Source organism: Lissotriton vulgaris, chromosome 10 (assembly GCF_964263255.1).
Source record: "Lissotriton vulgaris chromosome 10, aLisVul1.2, whole genome shotgun sequence".
NCBI lineage: Eukaryota > Metazoa > Chordata > Amphibia > Caudata > Salamandridae > Lissotriton > Lissotriton vulgaris.
In genome coordinates this window covers 964,221,239-964,245,363 of record NC_141698.1, presented here as the reverse complement: position 1 = coordinate 964,245,363, position 24,125 = coordinate 964,221,239, and positions in this window count along the sequence as shown.

Sequence of the window (24,125 nt, the reverse complement as noted above, 5' to 3'; positions counted from 1 at the left end):
ACTAGTGGTGAATCTATTTTGGACTATGCAATAACTGACTTCGATACGTTTTCTTACCTTAAAGACCTGGTAATCTCCCATACCCTCTTGAGTGATCATAAAATTATTATATTAACTATCTCATTAACACCTCCTGATTCTGATTGCTGGTCCCTAAAGAACAAAGGCTTCTCTATTAATTGCCATTCTGGGAGATGCTACTGGGGTTCCAGTTATAATAAAGCTGTACAAAACATCCTTATCCAACTCTTAACTGAACTTGACTCTTGGCAAGGTAGGGAATTTAGGTTCCTTGAACTACTTACTCAAAAAATTACGGAAATGGCCAGGAGTAGAGGAAAGTTTAAAAAGAAATATTTCACGCCTAGCCCTCTATTAAAGTTAAATAAAGAGATTAACAAATTGATTAGGATGCAATATCTTAATAGATCAGGAGAGATTCGGATACAGTTAGCCTTGTTAAAGAGAAGGAGGGTGAGATTGAAAGCCAAGCTCAAAAGAGACAAGGAAGATATGGTTTGGATCAATCTGAGAGAAGCATCAAGGAGTAAAAACTCTAGAGCCTTCTGGTCCATAATAAGACAAGGATGTGGTGTTGTTAAAACTTCCAATCCTACTGTTATATCTGAAAATGTCTGGACCCAATTTGTGCTCAACCTATATGCATGCATTGATGCAGGGGGTGATGCCCGGGATCCAGACTGTAATATTGATCCTCAAATGGAACTCCCCACTGAGTTTTCTATAGCTACTGCAATTAAAAGTATGCGCTCTTCCGGGGCCATGGGACCGGACGAAGTGCCCATGTCTATAATTAAGCAAGACATAACCACTTGGAGCAGGATTCTTCTTCCAGTGTTCCAGGCGTGTTTCAAAAACCGATCAGTTCCCGATTCTTGGCGGGGAAGTATCTTGATTCCAATTTTTAAAAAAGGTGACCGTGATAATCCCTCTAACTATCGCCTAATTGCGTTATTAGATGCGATAGGAAAAATCTTTGCTAAACTTTTATTAATTTTAATAACAGACTGGGCACTCTTAAATAATATTATTCCTATGGAACAAACAGGCTTTCGAAAAGAGCATGGAACTCTAGATAACCTAACTATGCTACATGTAATCATAGACAAATATGTGCGGGTTCGTGGCGGGGGCATATATGCAGCATTCATAGATTTCTCCGCAGCGTTCGATAGGGTTGACCGGCCGACGCTGTGGAGAAAATTGACGTTACTGGGTATGCCGAGATACTTATTGGACTTAGTCAAATCCTTACACTGTAATACTTGGTGTAGAGTGTTACAAGGCGGAGAAAGGGGACTCACTAAAGCAATTCCCTCTCGGAATGGCTTAAAACAGGGATGTATACTGGCTCCCACGCTGTTTTCCCTGTATATGGCCGACTTACCAACTACAGTGGCTGAATGTGAGGGTCTTCCCCCAGTTATTGGAGGGACTGCCATATCTATTCTAATGTATGCAGATGACATACTAGTCTTAGATCTGACCCCAAAAGGTCTCGCTAATCGTCTTCATACATTGAATGATTTCGCGGTCAAACACTATATGAAAATTAATAGCTCAAAAAGCAAGATCATGTGCATCTCTGGTAAAAAGAAATGCAGATCTAGGAGCTATAATTGGACATTAAGTGGTGAAAAACTCGAGGTAGTTAACTCCTATTCGTTTCTGGGCAAAATAATATCTTCTAATCTTAGTGAGAAGCCTCACATTGAAAATAATTCTAGAAAAGCCATGGCCCATGGTAGGGGATTATGTTCCTTATATAATGCAACAGGGAAGAGGCATTTCTCTTCTTGCTTAGAGGTATTTCGAGCGAAGATTCCTGCCACCCTCCTTTATGGAATTGAATTGGTGGATTTAAAACAATGGGATTTTATGCAAAAAACGGAGGGAAAGGTACTAAGGAAAATTTCCTCTCTTAATTCAGCATGCTCCACATCCGCTTGCCGACTGGAGTTTGGTCTGCGAAGCTGCTGGGCACAAGGGCTAGCCGCTCTCGTAAGGTGGGTAGCATGCTTGGCCAGATGTAAACCAGGAACCCTACGTGAAATCTTAAAAAAGGAGCTTTTAGGTAACTTTAACGAGTTCTCGCAGCTGGTAAAAAACTTCAGAAAAGCTGTTTTATTATTGGAACTCGATGAAAGTACGTTATTTTCTCTTTCTCCATCAGAGTTAAAGCTAAAACTAAAAAGTAGGTCCTGGGAATTGTGTCATAAGAGGGATATACTTGAACAACAGAAGTATAAAGAAAGGGAAGCCTTGGTCCTTACCTATATACCCAAACAAGCACAACAATACTTAAGGTGGAATATACCACATGGCGTCCGGAGGTTTTGGTTCCTTTTACGCCATAACTTGTTACCACTTAATACACTCCTCGCAAAATGGTATGGTGTGTCTCCCTCATGCAACCTATGTAATAATGCTGCTCAAGACCTCAACCATGTACTGTTTATTTGCCCGATATTACGATTACTGCGCAAAAAATGGATAAAACCAATTTGTCTACAGTTGGGAATCTTGAATATAAAAATGTTTTCCAATGCTCTGTATTGCCCTCCTAACGAAATGTTCTGTTTTAGATTATTTAATTATTTTAAAGAATTTTTAGGCATATATTAATGTGATTTTGGGAGATGCTGTTGAGTATATTATTCGTCTATATTTTAGTGTTTACTTTTGAAGTTGTATGTAACTTTTGCTTATTTTGCCATGATAATATGTATGTTACTTTATGTGGCCCTCAATGAGAGCCAAATCATAACAATAAAAACTTGAAACTTGACGGATGGGGATTAACCAAATGTCAGGAAAATCTTCTCTTTGTGTTAATTGTTCTTGCAAGGAGGGAGATTTGTATAAATTGGGTTGGGCCCTCCCCAGCAACACATAGAGACTGGATGAACTCAGTCTTAAGGATTCACAAACTAGACAGGAAGGGAAACACCAATAAGAGATTTAAATATTGGGAAATCTTTGAAAATCCCCTAATTTCCAATACAGGTGTTGCGTGCTTATCTAGGATCCTGATCGATACTGTGACCTTATGCCCCTATTCGGCTATAAATCCATTTATTCCCTATATTGGCATAACCGTTCGAGTGCAATATTCAGTAACTCATCTCTGGCCTCACACAAACAGAGCCACATTCCAGAATAGCTTTCTCTGCCACTTCCTTTGCAACCAATTAGTGCAATGACAGAGCAGAAGTCACTATCTGAGATTCCTAGATTAACACTCTGAGTTCTTCAACAAGATAAAAACTCAGCAAACCTGGAAATCCCCGCTTGCTGTGTTTTGATTAGTAATAGAACTCTAATGAGCACTGATAGACGATCACTTCCTAGTGACATCTTATTGACGTCTCATGTCCAGCAAACTTACGTCAAACAAGGCACCTTTCAGGTATAAATACTACCAACGTGGCCTTAAGCAAGTCCCCTGTTGCCCGTCGCCTGAAGCTGCTGTTATGCTGAAGATATCATAGCTGCTATCGCTACTGCTATCGCTGCTAACTAGCGAACGATGATGTGGTGAACTTAGGAGCTGAAAAGCCGTCCCCCTGCAAGAGCCCAGCAGATGCAAGCTGCCCGCGGACGCTGTCCCCCCTCCTTCTCCTCCTCGACGCGCTGAAGAAGAGACGCTGCCTTTCTCCTGCCGAGAAATCCAGCTCCAGCGTTTCTGGTCTACCCATGCGGGTGACTGGGATATCGAGCCCTGAGGGAGATACCAGACCTCCATCATTCTATTCCAGAGGTATGGTGTTGACTAAACCCTTGAGAGAGAATTCTTGAAGCAAACCTTGGCAAAACCAACTTAACTTAAAGCTACTTACTTACTCCCCTCCCAAGTATTAGGCTTAGGTCAGGTACACTGGGGTAGGCGTAGTTAGAAGCAACAGTTGAGTATTTTAGCCTAATGTATATATGAATGTATATATGTTTTATTCCTTTTAAACCATTGTATGGCTAAGAAACCATATCAATGCTTTTACAGTATTATTTCGCAATACTTATCTTACTGTACGTACTATGGCTGAGATACCCGCCACCCCCTCTCAACACAATCCCCAAGGATGGGAAACCGGAAACAGTTCTGAAGTTTTTGGAAGACGGGAGGGAGTAACCCTCCCGGCCGTATTTATTAAAATATGAAACAAAATTAAAACATTAAATAAACAGTTTCATATTATGTACAATTTCATTACCACATTGCGATGTTTGGCTAACCTTAACAGATTCTCTAATACAAAGGTTCTCCTAGCCGAACTAACATCCTACAAAACATTCACTTGAAATTTTGAAATTGTACATCCTAACGTTTAAGGGCCAAAGGCAAGGTCGTAACCGGTGTCAAGATCCCTAACCCAGAAATATCGCCCTCACTTGTGAGGGGCGGCCCAGAGGCGTACCTCAAGTGCAATTACCAATTTCCCTTGACTTGACGGGGGCCCCAATAAAACTCGACGCCACTTAGAGGTCGTACGAGGACTCGTGTGAGGTATCTAGAAGGTAGCGTAGACCCCCCCCCAAACCCCACACAACTTACCACATCTGCCGTCGCAGACGTCCTGGCCCCGGGAAATTCCCCAGGAGGGGGCTGTAACCCCTCCTACCCAGGAAGGGGCCTTGACCGCCTTTCCTTTTCTTTCGGCGACCCATCCTTAGAAGGGACCGCCTCCCCGTTGAGGGGCCAATGGCCACCTCCCCCGAGCGCTCCCATCCGTGCTGGGTGACGCCCACTCATAGGGATCTTCCAATTAGTGCTCACCGATCATGACCTTACCGCCCGACCAAAATAAATACGACAATGCTAACTAAATGACTAAACTAAAAAGACAGTAGCAACTACAATTTTATTAAAAGCATGCTTACCAATGAACACTAAAGCAGAATTTCTTTATTTGCGAAACGTAACACAAATCGACCATTCTTTATTAAATACTCAAAATCATCATGATAATACCACAACCTGTAAACGAAAATCAGAGTTAACCATCAACTTTATTCACAAAACCACTTGCTGTCCTCAGGGGCTGGTGGGTGGGTCAAAATTGGCTCTTCGTTCCGTCTCGAGCTCACGTGCAGCGAGGAGGTGCAGCTTCAGAGCACAGGAACAAGAGGATGCCTTCTGATCTTGCTTCTCCTTTTATCCGTCTTCAGGGCGGGCGTAAACCCGCCCCTGCCTGCCCCAGGGGCGTGGCCAGCCGCGTCAGTGTCTGGGCCAACCCACTCTAGGGCGGGAAAAGGCGCACCCCGGCTACGCCGCTTCGGGCATACCAGCCGAGACTCGCCTCCCGCCCAAGATGGCTTCCCGGGGGGATCGTGGTACTCCGCCATACGTTCGGGGGGACCGAGTGGTCGCCCCTTTCCATATGGCTGAGATACCCGCCACCCCCTCTCAACACAATCCCCAAGGATGGGAAACCGGAAACAGTTCTGAAGTTTTTGGAAGACGGGAGGGAGTAACCCTCCCGGCCGTATTTATTAAAATATGAAACAAAATTAAAACATTAAATAAACAGTTTCATATTATGTACAATTTCATTACCACATTGCGATGTTTGGCTAACCTTAACAGATTCTCTAATACAAAGGTTCTCCTAGCCGAACTAACATCCTACAAAACATTCACTTGAAATTTTGAAATTGTACATCCTAACGTTTAAGGGCCAACGGCAAGGTCGTAACCGGTGTCAAGATCCCTAACCCAGAAATATCGCCCTCACTTGTGAGGGGCGGCCCAGAGGCGTACCTCAAGTGCAATTACCAATTTCCCTTGACTTGACGGGGGCCCCAATAAAACTCGACGCCACTTAGAGGTCGTACGAGGACTCGTGTGAGGTATCTAGAAGGTAGCGTAGACCCCCCCCCAAACCCCACACAACTTACCACATCTGCCGTCGCAGACGTCCTGGCCCCGGGAAATTCCCCAGGAGGGGGCTGTAACCCCTCCTACCCAGGAAGGGGCCTTGACCGCCTTTCCTTTTCTTTCGGCGACCCATCCTTAGAAGGGACCGCCTCCCCATTGAGGGGCCAATGGCCACCTCCCCCGAGCGCTCCCATCCGTGCTGGGTGACGCCCACTCATAGGGATCTTCCAATTAGTGCTCACCGATCATGACCTTACCGCCACAGGCCGGATAGTTGACCAGCTATCCGGACCCCCCACAACACTCCTACCTAAAGGTCATGGTGTAACGTTTTTAGCCATGCTAAGAAGTCTCCTATGAGTAACTCATTCCCCACCCGAGACAAATGCACTCCATCCCCCAAATACATACTGTCATCATTAATACACCCATGCGAAATAGAATGCAGTGTCTTGGAACGGAACAGCCTACTCACTTTGTTATTAAGCTTTCTAACAGAATGATTTAAAGCAGGAACCGAAATAGCCCCCCGCCATACTTTTCGTGGGATCATATGGGACCACGCAATTGTGCACCCTGGAACTCTCCTCGCTAACCAACTTACAGTGGAAAGCATCGCCTCAAGAAGAAGTCGTCTACCAGTGGTGACCAAATCATTACCCCCAAGATGTACTATGACTACAGACGGCGGTGACCTCGTCCGCCCTAGCAAACCCTCAAAAAATGATTGAAACTGGTCAATACAGAGACCGCCTCTTCCGTAGAAGGACACACTGTACCCGTATTCCACAGCTACGTGAATCATATCACCTGCCTTGAATACGTCTGCGGCACGTCTCACGTATGAGTGGCCCACGACCCACACCTCCTTTTTCATAGCCGGTGACGTCTGACCGCTGGCCCGGTGTTGGGTCGACTGCAAAGTTCGCCCCGCCTCGTAGGCTTGCGCAACTGAAAACCAAGCAAAAACAAGAAGCGTGAGTACATTGTTACAGCTTCACAACATGTGCAACCGCACATACCTTTTATAACAATTGGAGGACCAACGCCCCACCCGTTTAACTTGGTCAACATTCAGACCCCTGGCTGTAGCTTCTGTAGCAGCCCCTATCCAAAAGGAATGGGTCCCAAACTCGCCCGGGTTCAAGCCCGCAGCGGCAATCGACATCGCAAGCACCCGCTGGAACTGAAACTTTGTCAGTGGGGTGGCGTCAGCGTGTCTCAACAAGGTCCCCCCCCATGATGCCACCCTTCGTGCTAAATAATCTTCTAGACACCTTACCGGGCACATGGAGGACCCGGGAATCCTGCGTATGATTACGCAGTCACCCATCCCACTTTGATCGGTCTTGGACCTGACAAATGAGACCGTCATCGTCTCCCCTCTGATCTGGACGTGCTCCTGGCACAATCCTCCTGTCACATCCTCCTTGTTCCTCGCCACTAATTCGCTTACCCGCATAGCCCCATGGAATGCCAGCGTAAAAGCGGCTCGGAATAACACTGTCTCAAACTGAGATGAACACGTAGCAGGGAGTCTGGATAATAACTGGGCCAGCCTATCCAAACCTATCGGGCGCCTCTCGTCTACTTTGCGACCCTCAAGGCGTTGCCACCCCCGTAGCGCTTTCTGTACAACGAAAGACGCTGTCGGGTCCTGGATCCCATGAGCCCTAGCAACAAAGGAAATGGCAGCCCGATGCCTCTGAGCCGTGGCCACCGATTTCCCGACCAGATGTAAGGACATCAGAAAATTTACAACCCACTCCTCCTGGCCCCAAAGCTCCTCTCTATCAGTCCCCAAAAAGGCTAAATAGGACCGGAACGCCCCTTCATATGCCTTCCTCGTCCTGGGTGCTAAACTCTCTCCCACGAGGTTACGAAGTTCGGGGCACCGAGAGACCAGAGAGCTTTGGGAAAGGGTGCCGGCTCCGGGTCCGCTGTGGGAAGGAAACCCCAGAAAGCCTGCATACGAAAACGAGACAGTGCATCAGCCGCCTGGTTCATTACCCCTGGGACATGTCTTGCTCCGAATAGCACATTCAATTGCATACACAGTAAAACAATTTCCTTGAGCAGTTTAAAAATCCATTTGCATCGTGCTGCCTGACTATTGATACACTCGACCACGGTCATATTGTCAGACCAAAATACCACAGAGTGATCTTTGAAACCTTCAGGCCAAGTTCTCAGGGCCACTAAAATGGGGAAAAGTTCCAGGAAAGCAATGTTACTCGTCAGTCCACTGTCATGCCACCATGTCGGCCACTTTTGTGCAGACCATCTTGTGCCGAAGATGGCACCGAAACCTATGCTCCCTGCCGAGTCTGTCCACAGCCCCAGCTCCTCGGAGGACACGGCCGGTTTGTTCCAGACGACTCGACCATTGAAATTCGCCAGAAATGCCAACCAAATGCGCATGTCCTGGCGGACCTCTGCCGAGAGCCTTGTGCGATGATGGCACTCCTTCAGGCCGACCATGGCTTGAGCAATCGAACGGGAAAAGGCGCGGGCCATTGGTATAACCCTCAGGGCAAAATTCAACTGGCCAACTAACTGCTGTAATTGATGCAGTTTAACCTTAGGACCACTTATACACATTTGCAGGGATGTCCTGAACTTTGACACTTTGTCGGCTGGTAAACGAAAACAACCTTCTCTGGAGTCTAACTCGATCCCCAGAAACTCGAGGCAAGTGGAAGGCCCCACAGTCTTACCTGGTGCCAATGGCACGCAAAACTGATTCATCAAGACACAAAACTGCGCCAAAGCCTGCCCACATTCCGGATCCCCGGCTGCCCCCAGGAACAAAAAATCATCAAGGTAATGCATCACATGTTGGAAACCCGTCTTCCTTGTGAAGACCCATTGTAGAAAACTACTGAATTTTTCGAAATAGGCACAGGATATAGAGCACCCCATCGGCATACACCTATCCATGTAATACTGACCCTGAAACATGAAACCTAGGAGACGCTGATCGTCTGGATGTACCGGGAGCAACCGGAACGCTGACTCGATATCAGATTTCGCCATCAGCGCCCCGGGCCCCTGGCGATTCAAAATGGCTACGGCCTCATCGAAGGATGCGTACCGCACCGAACACACTTCCGGGTCTATCGCTTCGTTTACGGAAAGACCACGTGGGGCTGATAAATTATGTATCAGCCGAAACTCACCCGGGTCCTTCTTTGGGACCACACCTAGAGGGGAACAAACAAAGTTAGGAACCGGCGGTACACTAAACGGACCGGCGACTCGACCTCGAGTAACCTCCTTCCTGATCTTATCCTGTACCACGGTCGTATGCTGGAAGACCGATAGCTGATTTTTACATTTCTCTGCACCTTGAAAGTCCCCCACTGGGATGCGGAAACCATAAGCAAACCCGTTCCGCAACACCCCAGCAGAAGTACGATCCGGGTATTCACTGAGCCAAGGAATCATTGCCAAGGTATCAATCGGGGTAGGTAAAGGCGCCCCTCGGACTATGTTAGACCTGTTTGGCGCCTCCTCTACCCCCGTTATCACCCGGTTTGGCTCTGCACGTGGACTCAGGATGGGATGATTGCCCACACCCACTACATTCGTGTCTAAATTTGCACGATCCCTGGGGCCTAGTACATTTACCCCTGTTGAAGTTCCAACAAACCCCCCTTTTTCCTGTATTGCCGGCAGGCCTCGAGTAATTGTCGGTACCCGCACCTGATCGAAAGGGCGTCCCCGCATATTGGCGGGAGGATTCGCCAACGTTACTCCCTACTAATGGCAACTTTAACATACCAGTATCCTTCATTTTGGACCAAGACACAGAATCATAACAATCCCACGTTAAATTTTTATCATGTTCTTTAGCCTTTCAAAACAGGTTATCATAGCAGAACCAATGATTACCCTCGTGTGATACCGAGTACCCCATGATTCGTGACTGATAAATCGGCAATTCGGGTAACAGATCGGGCCTTCTTTCCCCCAGGATTGATGCAAACACCCCCCACGCTTGGCCCCAATTGCCAATGTTTTCATTTACCTTAAAGGCGGCCATTTTTGCGCGCCAAACACTCGGATGCATGAGATCCTTCTGGCCCTTAACATGCTCCATCTCATAGTGATCAGTAAGCAACGAGAAGATGTTTACGTACTCCCCTGCCCATATCTTTTCCTTAATAGCCAAAGGAACATGCTGACCCAACTTTTCCCTACGAGAGGGTGCTGACTCATCTCTCGCAATCGGCAATGGCCGCTTACCTGCACCGGACGTTGCCTCTGCTACCGAACCCGTCCCCTGCGGCTTCTCTACTGCGGCAGCCGGTGTGGACACCTTCGCTGCTTCCCGTGACTCACGCAATTGCTTCATCAGCTCTTGTGCGTCGACAGCCGTGGCGCCCTCGCTACCTTTTCCCAACCACGCTGCTAATTGTGCTGCCAGCTCGGGCGGCATATCCTCCCCGGACACGGGGGTGACCACAACGGGAATCGGATTCCCTTCCTCCGGCACGGGAGTGGGAGCCTCGAGCGGGGTATTGGGACCCGGGTTGTCTCCCCCAGCTGCTCCCCTCCTGGGCCTCTTGTTTTTTACTCCCGGGGCTGCTCCCGCCAAAGGACGTTTCGGCCCACCTTCCTCGTCCTTATCCATTCGCCTCTTTAGGTCGGTCACCTCTTTCATGAGAACGCGCAGCATCTGGTCAGTAGTCATGCGCTTTCCCGCCTTCTTCGGCATTCTCCAACAGAGTATCTGAAAAACAAACAAGAACGATTACAACGCTCAAAATTGGCTCTTCGTTCCGTCTCGAGCTCACGTGCAGCGAGGAGGTGCAGCTTCAGAGCACAGGAACAAGAGGATGCCTTCTGATCTTGCTTCTCCTTTTATCCGTCTTCAGGGCGGGCGTAAACCCGCCCCTGCCTGCCCCAGGGGCGTGGCCAGCCGCGTCAGTGTCTGGGCCAACCCACTCTAGGGCGGGAAAAGGCGCGCCCCGGCTACGCCGCTTCGGGCATACCAGCCGAGACTCGCCTCCCGCCCAAGATGGCTTCCCGGGGGGATCGTGGTACTCCGCCATACGTTCGGGGGGACCGAGTGGTCGCCCCTTTCCATTTTTATAATAACAAGTCTTGCAATTGTGGCAATTCATTTCTCTTGTACGAGAAGAAAGACTGTTCAATAAATGTTAACCTTTAATTGACAAACACCCGTCTCTCTATTCTCTACATATTGTGAAAGTAAACTGCACCAACCTGACTGAGTAAAATAACTGTCTATTGTTTCACACGACCCTAGAGATTGACTCTCGATCTGAGGAGAAAAGTTGTCATGTTGCACCGTTGTTGGAAAACTGAATTCCTTCTTGTCTGTGCCAGGGAAGCTGATCACTTCCTATTTCAGTCAAGAAAGTTTCCAGTGACCTCTGAGCTAGTTGGTAACAAATCCAATTAAGTTTAGCATAGTCAGTAGAGGCCTGGAAGATCCGCACTTCGATACTACTGTTTATGTTATTCCAATGCGCAGGGCCTATTGGGAAAATAGTAACTACGCTACATGGCGCCCAACGTTTGGTAAGGCGATAAACTAACGCAAGACGTTAGAGTAACTCAGTCGTGCATATTTCACACAGACCCCTTTCTCCCGTAAATACTCCAATAGACGTCTGGAGTGGGTGAAAGGTTAAAATCCGCCCGAACTCAGTAGGAAGAGATTCCTATGTAAAGCTCTGGTTTATTCAACGTTGAAGGATACAGTGTTCCAAAATATTGTGCACCTAATCTTTGTCTCCTTGGAGACCTACTCTGCAAAACCTGCATTTATAAAATGTCAGACTTAGAAAACGGAACCACTGGGGGCGCAGCAGATGCGACTCAGCAGGGTCCCGAAAACACAGACCCGGATGCAATTATCATCCCGGTCCACTTTAGAAAATCTATAACGTTAAAACTTATAGAAAACGGACTGACACCACAAGGGGGTACAGTAATTTTCGTGATAGAGGCTCACGAATATCGGCAGACAGAGGTATTCTATTCATGGATAAACTTACCAGCCGCAAATGCTAGAACAAAAGAGTTTCACTATTACAAAATAGAGAAACCTCCGGAAGAGTACGCTCCTTTCGAGGAGACTGAAATCCCACTAAAATTCCAAGAGCACCTGCTCTGGTTTAATGGTGCCCTAAAACATAATGATAATATTACCAGGCTTGGTCCACTAGGTAGACCAGGAGCAACGTGGCCGGTTCTAGCCGGCTACACACCACATCCGGACATTGCAAAAATGTCTAGAGAAGAGCTGTTAGTACAGCTAAAAACATTAATAAAAATACATAGGCAATTAGTCCAATATGTAATGCGGACTGCAACAGTCCAACCAGCTGTTAATGTACCACAGCTGACCCCTCATCCGGGGAACACTAATAAAATTACAGCACAGAACATACAGTCATGTCTTGGTAAAACACCTGTAAAACGGGAACAAATTCCTTTCTGGTTAGCACAGAAAATCACTCAAATAGAGGCAGTATTTCCTGATACTACCCCTATAGAGAAACACAGAATCTTGACCATCTGCCTTCCTATGGGAATCGCACCACACGTGGAGGACTGCGACACTTGGGGTACAGTCTTTGCTTCCATTTACACAACAACACATGGTGTTCCGTCTATGGTGGTAATACCAGAAGTGCTAAAACAGATTCAAAATGAATACGGTCCAGAGCCAGCTTTAAATCTTGGTATAAAATGACTGAAAGACTTCAAGCAGGTCTCGGCTATATTATTAGCCAATATAAAAGGAGAAGCAGCATCTGTGGCGATCCGCCAGAAGTTGAAGGAAACAGATATAAAAGATCAGCCAGTTGAGCTTGCCAGTATCATAGAGAAATGCTATGAAGAATTAGGTAGAGACAGCTTGGGTGGGAAACCAGTAAAGCCCCAACTGCTCGAAAATCCTGAAAAATTATTTACTAAAAATAATTCAAACACTCCTAAAAAGAGCTGGGATGGAAATAAACAATCCACTCCCAAGGAAAAAGTTTTCCAGTCCAGAGGAAGGTCTACTCGACGAAGGGAAAGAACTCCGACTCGAGAACACCATTCTCCCCAAAGGGAGCCCTCTGAGAAAAGATATAACCTTAGAAATAGGGATAATTTGAAAAAACCTGATAGATATCAAAGTATTGATACACGTCCCTCTCGATCTTTTTCGCAGAAATCGGAAAGAAGAGGACGGTCAGACCCAGGAGAGCACACCAAGTCCAAAGACAAGGAACCTGCTCAGAGTAAAAAATCTCAATTTCCAAAAAAAGAAGGTAGCCAGTATTAGAGTAATCAACCATGCCGAGAATACTGAGGACACAGTTGAAAAACGGGGAGTGGGCATTGACAATGTTGGACAGTGCAGCAGAAATCAGTATAGCCCGCAAGATCCTGATGAGTCATCTGAAGACAGTGGACACGAATGAATACATTCAGGTTGAAACTGCCGACACCAGACTTAGCGAGCCCCATAAAATATACGAAATAACATTGCGTATAGAGGGTGATAAGACTAGGAAAATAAAGGGTCTATTTTGGGATAAACTCTCAAAAGGCTATGATATTCTGTTAGCTGAAAAAGATTGGCCCCCAGAGTTTGTCAGGGAGTGCCCTCGTGGCGAAGAAGTGATTATGCCTGCCTTCTCGAATCACATTCCGATTCACAAAAAATATACTTATGCAAGGAAATGAGCAGGAGCCCAGGCACCGGCATTATATAAAAATCATGTAGGATGGGATGAGGACTCTCCTCCTCACAAAATCCAATTAAAAAGTGAACCAACTGCCCAACGGCAGTATCCCATTAAGCAAGAAGCTAAAAAACAAGTCAGGGAGATCTTAGATCAACTTGAATACCAGGGGGTGATTAAAACATGCACCTCTCAAATGAACAATCCTTTGTTTCCTGTCTCCAAGCCAGACAATTCATATCGTCTAGTTTTGGACTACAGACATCTTAATGCATGTTGCAAAACATTTGCAGTACAAAACTCGCATAGTGCAGCCCTAATGAATAACATAGTTAGGAAAAAATATAAAGCGACATTAGACATATCTAATGGTTTCTTTTGTCAAAACATTGCAACAGAAAGCGGATATTTGACCGCTTTCTCAGCATTTGGGTCGCAGAAAAAATTCTGTCGACTCCCACAGGGGTTCAAGAACAGCCCAGGACTATTCTCAGCTAGGGTAACAGAGTTACTACAAATATATGATGATGAGGCATTATCTTACGTAGATGATATTTATCTCACAGACGACGACTTGGATACTCACTTGAAAAGAGTGAACACCATTATACTTGGGTTCGCAGCAGAGGGTTACAAATTCAACTTTAAAAAGTCTCGAATTGCCCATCTGACAGTACTATTCTTAGGGTACGAATTATCAAGTGAAGGAAAAAGCCTAGCGGACAACTTCTTAGAGAAGTGCGCTGTACTCCAAGCTCCAAAAACGCTGAAGAATTTACAATCCATACTAGGTTTTCTGAATTTCGGAAGAACTTACATCCTAAATTACGCAGAGAGGGTTAAACCTATCTACGAACTAATTAAACCTGATTTTAAACAAATCAATTGGACTCAAAAACACACAGAAATTTTGAGATCACTGCAAACAGACATGTTATCAAAAACTAAATTAGATACATGTGACAATACACGCGGTCTTGTAATCCGAGTCATCCCAGGAAGATGCGGATTCACGTACCTAACCTCTAATGAGGGAGAAAAGGTACCAATTTCAATGAAATCTCACTTGTACACACAAGTAGAAAAAACATTCAGTCTCACAGAAAGAACTGTGAAAGCAGTGCAAATCGCATTAGCAAATGAAAGAGAATTAGCACATGGTAAAAGGATTAATATCCTCACAGCGGAATCCGCCTTCGAGGCGCTATTCAGCCCAGTAAACCTGCCTACAGTGTCACTGGATCCGAAATGGATACAGTGTGTAGATTCTCTAGGAGCGGAAGATGTGAAATACTATTTCGCCCCGCAATTCGAAGAACTGAATGAATTAGAATATGAAGAAGAATATCCTCTACCAATCGAACTTCTGCCTCTCCCACAATACGCCTGTATAATCTATACAGATAGATTTGTACAGCATTTCAACGTAGAGAGCAAATCCTACAATGCAGCCTGTGCGATTGTTAAAGGTCGTTGGCTGTGCGGTAAATTCAGACCGAAAGTAACAAAAACTGAATCATTGAGAAACTGTTCAGCTCGGAGAGCTGAAATCAGATGTTTGAAGATGGCGCTCGAAAATGCAGAACGTGAATTCCCGACACTTATCGTGTGCGATTCTCATTTTTGCGTCAACTCTTACAATAATAAACTGCAGAGGTGGATTAAAAACGATTACAAAGATGACACAGGTGCCACAATAAAGCATAAATTGCTCTGGAAACAGGTAGCTCTTTTACAGTAAGAACTACAAAAGACTCACGTGATACACGCACAGAGTCTTCAACGTGATGGCGTTCACGTTGCAGGGAATTCATTGGCTAATACAGCCACAGCGGAAGCAACTAAACCGGATTCCGTAGCCACAAAAAAGCGTACAGAAAAATACATAGACGGGGAAACCATGCTGGCAGTAAAAACGACTGTAAAAGGCGACTGTGCAGCACTGCCCGTGAACTATCCACTCAATTATGCATACATAATCGATGCAAACTCCGTTCCTTTTGCTCGAATCCCTGGAGTGGGGGATAGGGTAATTCCAAACATGAACAGGAGAATATTATTAATAGCAGACGCACACATGGGTGAAGGTCCAAGGCACATTCAGATGAGGGAATCTCTGACTGAATTGCAATCAGTATACTGGTGGCCGGGGATGAGCGTGCAACATCAGATATATGTAATGAACTGTCCGGACTGTGATAGGGATCGCAGTAATGAACCGGTCCTGCCTGTTGCACAGTTACCATTTATAGAAAGGGTAATGATGTCCGCAAGCCATTCAGCGTCCTATTAATCAGTTAAGACTAAACACACTTAAAAAATGTGGCCTCCAGCGCTCGGCTGACGCTACAACGGTTATAAAAGATCTGCAAGTCTTTATCGGCACATACGCAATTACCACATTCCATTCTGACCAGGGTCCTGCTTTCAGCTCTCGAGCTTATAGGGAGGCCATGGCCGGCATGGGAATTGGGTTGCGGTATTCTTGTCCGTCGCACCCCGAAGGGAATAGTGTGGTTGAAAGAAAAAAACGAGACATAAAGCGATCTATAACAGCGAAGGTATTAGGTTCAGGCGCTGGGTGGGTCAAACATTTAATAAGTGTCCAGTCCAGTCTTAACAATTTGCCAAGAAAATCTCTAAAAGGTTTCAGCCCATACGAACTATTGTTCGGAATCAGAATGACAATTCAGGACTTAGATAGTCAGGTATCAGTGGTACAAGATAAGAAAACAGACTTTGACATCAAAGATCGTTTGGCTGTTTTACAGGAACTGAATGAAACAAGAATATCCTTAAGCAACATAAAGTTAAAGCAACAGCCAGATACCACTGACGAGGCACCACAAGCAACAGCCCCAGCAAGGCCTGTCTGGATTCCAAAGATTGGGGATCTAGTCAGAGAAAAAATCGCGGTGAAGAAGGAATTTGGGCCTTCTTACAGAAAAGCAGTACCTGTCTTGGCAGTCACCGGAACAAGATCAGTAGTACTACCGCCCCTTGCTGGTAAAAAGGAGAACAGAGTCGTGTCTATCGACCTGGTAAAACCACAACCATGTGGCTTATAATCAACAGTAGGCCCAGTGGACTCCCAAGAAACAACAGAATACCCAAACTTGCAACAATCCAAGAGGTTCAAACTGAAAGACTAATCACATTCGATCAGCCTGCAGTGCACAGAGAAGGACTATGCAATAATGCCATGGAACTCGTGCCTCTTGAGACACAGATTGAAACAGTTCGTCAAGAAACACCAGTCTACAATAATGTGGCATCAGAAAATGCTACCGAGAGACAAATTGAAAATCCAATTCCAACAATTGACAGAACTGCCTCTGGTTATTTCATCAACTTCGACAACTTCTCTGAAGATCAAAACGACCCCGAAGTGATGCTAGAAACTAAAAAGACTTTTAAAGAAAAAGCAACGGAACTCTTTCATCAACTAAAGGAAATCTACCTTATTTCACCTTGGTTAGAGTTCTGGTTCGGTCTAGGTGTATTTTTCCTCCTGCTTTGGCTCATCATGGTACTTTGTTTGGGAAAATTTATTGAGGGAAAATATAGTACAATGTACACAGCAAGTCAGAACATCAACCTAGTCCTGAAACCACACAGATCATCCCACGTGAAGAAAAGAGAACTTTCAACAGTAAATGTCACAGCAATTCCAATACCTGGTGGGGTAGTATGGGAGAAAACTGACTATGAGATCTATGGTCCGGTCGAAATCCTGAAGTATCCTCATCAACTGAAGGTTTCCTTAAGTGACTTTGTAAAACCTAGTACATTCTCTGATGATTGGGACTTTAACAGTATTAATGACATGATGTCTGATTTAGTAATGTCAGCTAGATTCACAGAACATGATTATTTACAAGGTTCTAGTTATGAACAGTTATTCTGCTACACACATTATGGTGATCGTTATTTGCATAAATCTGCACAGCCTAGAAATGTTTTTAAGTATAATCAATGGGAACATTGTGCTACACCACCTAAAAGCAGTTCTAAAGCATTTTTTGAGAAATTCAAATACTTCTCAGGGTTTAACACCAGTGATGCAGAAACGTTTTATTACAAACTGTTAGATAAAACAGGAATAAAAACAATGCTGACAAATTCTAAATTGATATATTCAGAAGCATTTTATGAAAAAATTATGACATTTGGTTTTGATTATTGGAAAAATAACATTGAAACGAAAACCATTTGGGGTACAAAAGATTGGCAGGTACAAGGTCTTGAAGCACTGTTCAGAACCTGCATGATACCAGAACAAATGATGTTTTTAAATGACACAATTCACCAAACATCTTGTCTTGGCCTAGCTAAGATCAAAGACCTTAACAAACCGTCTATTCCGAAGCCAATACCTGATAATGCAACAACAGATATTGAGATAGACGTAACTAAAATTTTACATTTTAACAGAACACATCCTGATTGGAAAAAGTGGTTAATCCGGCCTACTGACACAAACAGCTGTCAAGATAGATTCCTGAACAAAACACAGGGGTTAAAAATGACCAGACAAGACCCTAGATACTCCCAGAGACAACATCCAGGGATAGTAACAACATACAGTGTAGGGAAACTCTACCTCGAATGGCTAGGAACATCCACACTGGCTGAAATTAAGCAACACTTGTCTTTACCTAAAGATGGTGCTGATTTACGCGATTTCATTCTTGGACCACGCAAACAGCGTCAAAAGCGTTTCATAGCGGCCAGCATCTATGCTGCATACAACGAGGCTTGGAAAGTCACACAAATTGAAACAGCAGAAAAAATACGAGAAATTGATCGTATTAATTTGGAGAAATCACTTTCTGTAGTGGACAATGGGTTAATGACTCTGTCCTCCAGAATATATTCGTTGGACAATATTGTATCTTCTGCCTTTGACATAATAGACAGAGACTTGCTAATGTTACAGCATGGCCAATCTCAGTTACGTTCTATTGTACAATTAGGCTGGATGCTGCAAAATCTTCGTTCAGGCTATGTGCCTTGGCGTTTAATCAACACAACGTCATTATTTTCCATTTTTAACCTTACTGATAAACAAATCAGTTTGGCACAGAAAGGAGCAGACTATACAATCCTGAGCATCGAAAAACTTGAGAGATTACCATTGGCAATGTCAGAGAGTCCTGTCATTGAATGGATAATACACGGAATTATCACTATTCCGATAACAACTTTCCGATTTAAAAAGTGCCTTAAATACATACCTACTGGCCAGTATGAACGATTGGGTAAAGGATACATAAAATCAGAATGGAAATTACCATACACACATTCATGCTACAGTGACAGCGACAAAAATGTATTTCTTAGTGGTGAAAATTGTAAACATTCACTAAGCGGTATACTTTTGTGCCAGGGTATTAATTTACACGGAGCCTGTGAAGGTAATCCTAACAAGCTTTCATGCCGCCATCTTGTCACACCTGCAACTCAGATAGAGCCCTTCTTTATGCAACTTGCTAACGGGAGTTACATTCTTAGAACGGATCACAGATGTTGTGACTTTGTGCCAGGGAAAAGTTATCTAGTAAGCGTAACATCCATGGTCAAATGCTGTATGCAAGCATTGTTCCCTAGCGGGCCTGTAGACACAGAGACTCCCATGCAGCCTCGTCTGAATCTCTATTCTATACGAATTGATACTTTAAGCAAAATGAAGTCTTTGCTTTTACAGACAACAGTGCCCATAACGTCATCAAAAGAGACGTATGATCTTCTAGTTGCAAGGACAGCTACGGAGGTTCATGAACTTTTATCAACAAATTGCCCCGTGCATTTCGTAGAAATGCTTAGCCAACTCCTTAACATGTCTAGTGCTACAGGCATCCCAGGCATATATAAGACGATTTTTACGGGACTGCTAACACCATTTCAAGCAATTCTGGGAATCGTTCCAAATGTTGTCCACTCTGTTTTTGGCGGCATACCCCTATTTTTGGGACTTGTAGCGGGGATTTTATTTTTGACCCTCCTGCTTCGTTATGGCAAGCCAAAGCTCAGACATGACTCCTATGGGAATGGAAGAGACAATCCTAGCAATCCGCTACCGGGACAGAATAACTAGAGTCCTTGGATTGGCCAGGCTGAGAGATCTAAACATGACCTGGTTCCTTTCATTCAGACCTATATGGCAATCCTGTATCTTACCGGTACTTCGATGTATGCTATGCGGAGATGAGTGCGTGTTGGACATCTGTCTTTCACTTCCATCAGCAGTACCAATGGACGTCGATACTTTGCTCAGTCCGATAACGGCTCACGCATTGTGTTGTCCCCAGCGGCTACCAATCCTGATGACGGCATTCGTTGAGACAGTGGAGTGAGTGACAAAAGCAGCATTACCCAGGTACGACCTTCTGTGAGCATTGCTGATCCCGACTATGATGACAGCAATCATTCTCACACTTGCCAAGTTACAGCACTATCGAATTTGGTCGAACTGTCACCTGATTTTGTAGACCAATTCTTTGAGAGTCTGTCTAATATGATGTTCTCACCCGAACAGAAATAATAACTTTGGAGAAGCTTTCCGACACACAGCGTTCCCATGAACTCTGAATTCGGCCTTCAGTTTTGAACAACAAAAACTGATAAAAGCGTTGGAACTCTAATTTCCCCGTTCAAGCAATAATTCTTTTGAATTGAACACTTTTTAATATTCACCCTTTTTTGGCACGAAAAATTCTTTGCTTAAGGTAAAAACTACAAACAAAACAGGTGATGGAAAGAATGCGGATCAATGTCACACATTCACCCCAGTCCAAAGATCTGGGCCCAAATCCATCGTTTTTTTGCACTCCACACCACAATTCATAGAGAACAGAAGCTTCAACATCTATTTCTACACACAGCTAGAGACATAATAACTTTACACCAGCCTCTAGCACATGTTATTGCAATGCATTTATATGTGATGATTTATTTCGCCCTTCTTCTGTTTCAGAGATATTTCATGTGTAATTCTTTTTGCATAATCGTTCATTGATTCCATATGCAATAATTTTTTAATGATTTCTATGCTTCAAAAACGTACAGTACCTATATTTTCACGTATTATAATATACGCCTATTTCAAATGCATATATGTATTTTGGGGTGGGCAATGTTACACATGCATCTTATTGCTCTAGTTTAGTAATTTGATGGACATGAATTCGTGGAGTGGGTGTTGCGTGCTTATCTAGGATCCTGATCGATACTGTGACCTTATGCCCCTATTCGGCTATAAATCCATTTATTCCCTATATTGGCATAACCGTTCGAGTGCAATATTCAGTAACTCATCTCTGGCCTCACACGAACAGAGCCACATTCCAGAATAGCTTTCTCTGCCACTTCCTTTGCAACCAATTAGTGCAATGACAGAGCAGAAGTCACTATCTGAGATTCCTAGATTAACACTCAGAGTTCTTCAACAAGATAAAAACTCAGCAAACCTGGAAATCCCCGCTTGCTGTGTTTTGATTAGTAATAGAACTCTAATGAGCACTGATAGACGATCACTTCCTAGTGACATCTTATTGACGTCTTATGTCCAGCAAACTTACGTCAAACAAGGCACCTTTCAGGTATAAATACTACCAACGTGGCCTTAAGCAAGTCCCCTGTTGCCCGTCGCCTGAAGCTGCTGTTATGCTGAAGATATCATAGCTGCTATCGCTACTGCTATCGCTGCTAACTAGCGAACGATGGTGTGGTGAACTTAGGAGCTGAACAGCCGTCCCCCTGCAAGAGCCCAGCAGATGCAAGCTGCCCGCGGACGCTGTCCCCCCTCCTTCTCCTCCTCGACGCGCTGAAGAAGAGACGCTGCCTTTCTCCTGCCGAGAAATCCAGCTCCAGCGTTTCTGGTCTACCCTTGAGGGTGACTGGGATATCGAGCCCTGAGGGAGATACCAGACCTCCATCATTCTATTCCAGAGGTATGGTGTTGACTAAACCCTTGAGAGAGAATTCTTGAAGCAAACCTTGGCAAAACCAACTTAACTTAAAGCTGCTTACTTACTCCCCTCCCAAGTATTAGGCTTAGGTCAGGTACACTGGGGTAGGCGTAGTTAGAAGCACCAGTTGAGTATTTTAGCCTAATGTATATATGAATGTATATATGTTTTATTCCTTTTAAACCATTGTATGGCTAAGAAACCATATCAATGCTTTTACAGTATTATTTCGCAATACTTATCTTACTGTACGTACTTTTTATAATAACAAGTCTTGCAATTGTGGCAATTCATTTCTCTTGTACGAGAAGAAAGACTGTTCAATAAATGTTAACCTTTAATTGACAAACACCTGTCTCTCTATTCTCTACATATTGTGAAAGTAAACTGCACCAACCTGACTGAGTAAAATAACTGTCTATTGTTTCACACGACCCTAGAGATTGACTCTCGATCTGAGGAGAAAAGTTGTCATGTTGCACCGTTGTTGGAAAACTGAATTCCTTCTTGTCTGTGCCAGGGAAGCTGATCACTTCCTATTTCAGTCAAGAAAGTTTCCAGTGACCTCTGAGCTAGTTGGTAACAAACCCAATTAAGTTTAGCATAGTCAGTAGAGGCCTGGAAGATCCGCACTTCTACGTCGATACTACTGTTTATGTTATTCCAATGCGCAGGGCCTATTGGGGCCTATTGTTTCGCATGATTAAAGCGAAACAACATCTGGTGGACAAGTATGATACTTGTCGAGTAGTCTAGATGGCTAGCTCACTCCCACACATCCAAACCAGATTTGGTACTATGTAATGGCTTAAGGGTACTCCTCTGGAAAGCACCGCGTAGATGACAAACTCCCCAACCACGAGAGATCAAGGGGCAGTGTTGGTAAGAGAACCAGAGGCAGAAACCTGAAACTACAAATACATAGAGCTTCGCAAAATGAGGATAAAAAAAAGGGGAAAAAAAAAAAAGATAAGTTGGCTGAGCTAAAAAAACAAATTGAAAACACCCTACAAGAAAGGGTTGCCAGGAGATGCGAGACAAGCAAAATCTCCCATTTTGAATTTGGGGAAGCAGCAGGGAGGGAATTGGCCTGGAAAATAAAATCAGACCAAGCACAAAACTATGTCAGAGAGATAAAGCTCGAAGGTGAACATTTTCCCCGGACCTCAAACTCCGATATTGGGAGTGCCTTTCAGGACTTTTTCCAGGCTATCTATGAAGAGGATATCATTGTTGACCATTTCGCAAGAGACTCTTGGCTTGATAAAATCTCTTTGCCGACTCTCTTACCTGAGCAAAGTAGTCGCTTGGAGACCGAAATATCAGAAGCAGAAGTGAGTAAAGCCATTGGACAACTTAAGCAAGGGAAGGCGGCCGGCCCCGATGGTCTACCAGGAGAATTATATCGCGTTATAAGTGAAGCTATCATACCAACTTTGCCGCTATTATGTCTAATAGGTTGGGGAGTGTAATTGGTTCAATCATTCATCAAGATCAGAAAGGGCTTATAAAAGGGCGTCAGCTAGCTGATCTCACGCATGACTTAGTCGGGGCCATCGACATTGCCTCTACCTTTGGCAACTTTCGCTTTGGATGATACCAAGGCCTTTGATAGGGTGAATTGGCCCTATCTGGCTGCCGTTTTGAAAAAATTCAATTTTGGAGATAGCTTCTACTGGGTTATTTATCTCCTGTATAAGGCCCCAGCAGCTAGGCTGCTAGTCAACAATATTCTGACAGAGCCCTTTAAAATCACAACGGGCACAAGGCAGGGCTGCCTGCTTTCCCCCCTTCTTTTTAATTTGTACATCGAGCCATTCGCTCAGGTACTAAGAGAAGAGGCCAACATACCTCCCTTTAAATTTTAAGGGGGGGGGTAAGGCGGGTAGCCCTCTACGCAGATAATTTTCTTATTTTTACATCTGACCCAGATTTAGCGTTCCCTACAGTTATTAAGCGGGCAGAGGAATTTGGGCGGGTCTCTGGGTACAAGATAAACGCAAGCAAAACTGAAATAATGGCCTGGAATATCACTAACCCGCAACTTGACGTCAGTCAATCAATCAGGAGTTTGTTAAAGCTCGACTACTCACCCGTAAGGGTCTCAAGGCGCAAGGAGTTGGGGGGTTGTGGGGTGCAGGTTCCATTCCATCAAGGAGGGGGTCTGTCGAAGAGCCAGGTTTTGAGGTTTCTTGCGAAGATGGGGAGCGATGTTGTCTGTCTGAGGTGGAGCGGAAGGGCGTTCCATGCTTTGGCCGCGAGGAAGGAGAAGGAGCGGCCTCCCGATCTGGTCTTTCTGGTGCGGGGGACCACGGCGTAGGAAAGCTGGGCTGATCGTAGGGTCCTTTGGGGTGCGTGGAATTTGAGTCGGCTGTTCAGGTATGCTGGTCCGGTGCCGTGAAGGGCCTTGTGTGCGTGGGTGAGCATCTTAAAGGTGATTCTCGCCTCGACGGGGAGCCAGTGGAGTGTGCGCAGGTGCTGGGAGATGTGGCAGTGTTTTGGCAGGTTGAGGACCAGTCTTGCGGCGGCATTCTGGATGTTCTGTAG